The following is a 4863-nucleotide window of genomic DNA, read 5'->3' on the forward strand; positions in this document are numbered from 1 at the left end:
CTACACAGGCAACGTCAAACCGTGGCGTCACCTGATATGCCAGCTTGCAGCTGACCATAACAATAGTCAAAACATGAAGATCAAGGTGTGTGGCTGTTGATTATTTAGTGGTGTGTATCTAGAACATTTTGACATGACATTACCCATAAGAAAATATTATGATTACCATTACAGTTAATAATAACAATCACCTCCTGCCTGCAGCCTTCGTCTTATTTAATTAACCTTGGCCCAAATGCAGCCTGCAGAGCTCATGACAATGACTAAACATTTAACAGCCTGAGCTAGACATCCTGTCTCCACTAAACATTTCTAGACAACAAATCTCTAACAAATATCTATCTGACTAGAAATTACCTAACACCTTGTAAGCATGTGCAAAGTAAAACATTAGCCTGGCCACGTATCCTCAACACAGCTTTCTTCATTTTTGCTCAGAATAGCTCATGCACACAAAAGGGGTTTTTCCATTATAGGAACTTACCAAAACATGTCACGCCAAGTGATACTAGTCACAGATTCTGGGTTTGTTTCCACTATGGTGCGTCCACTTTGGAGGTGCGTTCTAGGAGCTAAATTCCAGCACCCCTCAGTAGGTAGTGCTAAAATCAAGTACCAGAAACATGAGGGGGGAGGGAGTGTGTGCACATAGAGCAGTCCCTAGTGATTGGTTAAATGTCAGCGTCTTCACACCTCAAACATTAGCACTGCATGCACCATGTGCAAATGAACAGCTGTCTGTGCATGTGAGAGGGGAGCAGCCCCTCCCTCCTCTAAACAGAGACCGACAGAGAGAGAATACAGTGGAAAAACAAAGCAGGATGGTCCACGTCAACCCAGGAGGCTATGTTTGGTGATGGCTAAGGGAAATATGGGGTGTACCGCTCGTTAGGTTCCAATAGTGGACACGCAGCAAAACTGTGTCCATGTATAACAACCACCTGTCTCTCGCTGTCACTGACCCACCTTTCACAAAACCTTGATGTGTCATTACACTGACAGGCAGTAGGGTAATGCTGTAAACACCCATGTTTGTCTACATGCAATAGAAAATGAAGTATCATACTTTTGTAGTTAATGATTTTACTAATTGTATAAACAACCACAAGTACAAAACTTGCACACACTGCAGAATTATCTTCTCAGATGTTTCAGCATGACTGTGTATGTGGTTTGTTTACGTATGAGAAATGCAGTGCATAATGTTCATATTTCTGCTTCTTTGAAATCCTAGAGTATTTATCTGTCTGGAGTAAAATAAACCACCTCATTATATCAACAAGTACTGAATTCTGACCCACACAGATTTGTTTCTGAATACTGAATTCTGACCCACACAGATTTGTGTGATCTGTGTGTGTTTATGCAAAGCTTACAACAAGCTAAACTTTTAAAAGGTGTTAAGTGACGTAAACACTGTATCCAAACACAGCATGTGTGTGCATTGCAGAGAGGGAGAAAGGGAATATGCAGCGTGACAATCCCAGGAAATATTGTTTACTAAGGCAGGATGCCAACAAGGGCAGTGTAAGCCCTCATGACTATTGTATGGACATTAAAGTGTGTTTGTGCTTGTGTATCTACAGCTACTGGTTATTTTAGACTTTCAGTTATGAATCTGCGTGAGAAAAACAAACAGACTTCTAAAACAGATGCTGTAATGAAATGCAAGAGGTGTAAACAAGGCTGTCTCACTTGTTCTTTATTAATTTCTTAGATGTGTTCCAGTACCTTTGCAATTCAATGCTACGTTACAGTACAACTCTACCATATTTTAGAGAAAAATAATGTACTTTTTAACTCCACTAAATTTATCTGACAATTATAGTTGTAGTTGTAGTAAAATTTTATGTAACATAAGCAGCCTACAGCATAAAATATGATGCATTGTTATAAAGTCAACAATGCAACAGCATATAAAGTACTTAAATTAGCCAACTACAGCTACAACTCAACCAACTACAACATAAAAATGCTGCTTCCACATGCTTTAATACATCAATAATAATAATAATCCAGTGATATAATATGACCCTCCGAAAGGGGCAGCTCTGTTGCCAAACTTGTGATACCTACATTACTTCTGTACTTCTATATAAATTAAAGTATGAATGTGGGACTTTGACTTCTAGTAGAGTATTTTAACATCAAGGTATTGCACCTATAATTTGAGTAAAAGATCTAACCAGTTCTTCCACCAGTGTGTGCTGTGGAAAAATGTTTTGTCTACCAGTCAAAGGTTTGAACACACAGTCCCATGAAATTCAGTGGGGAAGTGTGCTCAAACTTGTGACTGGCACTGTGATACTACAGAAAAGCACAGTACATTTTTAAGCAAATATATTAATTACAAGCAGAAACTATTATAATAATTAGTAGAAAGAATAATAAAACTACTGCTTAATTAAACATATAATTAATTTAATTTACCTCAATTTAACAACTTTAGTTGGTTTTTTTTCAGTTTACATATTCTTATACACTCTTAAAGGGCATAGACTGCTAATGCAGTGCAGCCCCATTGAGACCTGTCACTACAGATAAGACTACCAGTAAACATTAAAGTCCTTTTAGATGTTTTCTACAACAGAGCAAAGCCAATTTTCCTTCTTCAGATCTCTGCTCTGAATCAGGTCAGTGATAGAGGTTAGGCTGCAAAGTAGCTCTGGGCTTTTATTGTTGTTTTTTTTTATCACATCACTGTTGCAATGGGATCTGCTTTTACAGCTCTATTGTTGTCTGAGACTCTGTTAAAGGCCATTTAAAGCCCCAGCATTCACTGCTTCATGCTGGAACTTCCTTCCTGCCATTCACTGTTGATGTCATTGGTGCTATTTAGAAAGCCCACTATAAACTGTCATCATTGTGTTCTTGACTGGATGTCTGTAAATACTGTAAGACTGAAAGAAATATTTAGTGATGTGCATGGGAGGGGTTAAAGGGCTCCATAAATGTATCTGGTGAGTTTGTGAAAAAGCTGATTTATGACAGAAACAATAAAGAGTACCACACATAGAGCAGTCAAAACAATGTGAAATAAAAATGAGTTTCTCTTACAGCTTTTGGAAAGTTTTAAATGATTAAAATTGTGAAGTAAAAGGTGTATATGAGAAAATACCATCTCCGTCCTTCTATATTCACAGTCTGAGAACATGCTTTTCTTTGGGCACTGTGTTTGCACAGGTAGCTGTGCCAAATAAAAAAAATCTGCATACCTAATTGTAAGAAATTAATGACAGTTACAAGAAACATGCCATATTCTAGTTAAAGTTTAGGACTTTTAAAGAGAGCCACAGATTTCAATACAAAGTCTAGCATGAACATTCATTCATTCATTCATTATCTACTCACCCAAATTGAATGCCTGTAAAATATTCATTCATTCATTTTCTACCGTTTAGTCCCTTGCAGGGTCACGGGGTGGCCAGAGCCAATCCCAGCCGGCAATCGGGCGAAGGCGGGGTACAACCTGGACAGGTCGCCAATCCATCGCACAACAAAATACAGCATGAAAATCAAAAGAAATACAAGAAAATTCAAACTTACATAGTTCAGAATCTTTTTGTACCCTGTCAGATTCTTTTCTTGGTTGCAAGAAGAAACAAACCTTTCAGCAGAAAGTAGCTCAACTTTCTACCTCTGGGAGAAGACAATGATTTGCACAAATTTGACTATGGGCACTGACTTCTCATAGGGAGATTAGATCTTGTCCCTACCATGTAAATGACTGAATTTTATGGTGACAGCTTGGTTCAAGGTTAGGTCTTAGGTTAAGTGTTAGGGTAAGAGAACATGCTTTTCTTTGGGCACTGTGTTTGCACAGGTAGCTGAGCCAAATACAAAAATTTGCATACCTAATTGTAAGAAATTAATGACAGTTACAAGAGACATGCCATATTCTAGTTAAAGTTAGGTCGCCAATCCATCGCAGTCTAGCATGAACAAAAAGTAGAAAAGTAAATGTTAACCATAAATGTATTATAAATTATAAATTGTGAACTTGATAACCCAGAAGATGCAACTGCTCTACCTGGCTATTCTGTAGAGGCTAAACAGCATGTCTCAGGGGCGCAATTAAGAGATATTAGTTCTACCACATAACAGACCAGAACAAAAGTCACAACAAAATACAGCATGGAAATCAAAAGAAATACAAGAAAATTCAAACTTACATAGTTCAGAATCTTTTTGTACCCTGTCAGATTCTTTTCTTGGTTGCAAGAAGAAACAAATATTTTAGCAGCAAGTAGCTCAACTTTCTACCTCTGGGAGAAGACAATGATTTGCACAAATTTGACTATGGGCACTGACTTCTCATAGGGAGATTAGATCTTGTCCCTACCATGTAAATGACTGAATTTTATGGTGACAGGTTGGTTCAAGGTTAGGTCTTAGGTTAAGTGTTAGGGTAAAACAAGCAGTGGTTATGGTTAAGATTAGAATAAGTACCCAGACAATCAATGTACAGTGAGGAACAGAAGTATCTGAACACCCTGCGATTTTGCAAGTTCTCCCACTTAGAAATCATGGAGGGGCCTGACATTCACATTGTAGGTGCATTCCCACTCTGAGAGACATTCATTCATTCATTTTCTGCCGCTTAGTCCCTGAACGGGGTCACGGGTGGGGCCGGAGCCAATCCCGGCCGGCAATCGGGCAAAGGTCGCCAATCCATTGCAGGGCTAACACATAGACGAACAACCACACATACGCACTCCTATGGGCAATTTAGAGACACCAATCAACCTAAGCTGCATGTCTTTGGTCAGTGGGAGGAAGCCGGAGCACCCGGAGAGAACCCACGCAAGCACGGGGAGAACATGCAAACTCCACACAGAAAGGTCCCAGGTGGGGCCCGAACCC

Source organism: Monopterus albus, unplaced genomic scaffold, assembly GCF_001952655.1.
Source record: "Monopterus albus unplaced genomic scaffold, M_albus_1.0 scaffold45.1, whole genome shotgun sequence".
NCBI lineage: Eukaryota > Metazoa > Chordata > Actinopteri > Synbranchiformes > Synbranchidae > Monopterus > Monopterus albus.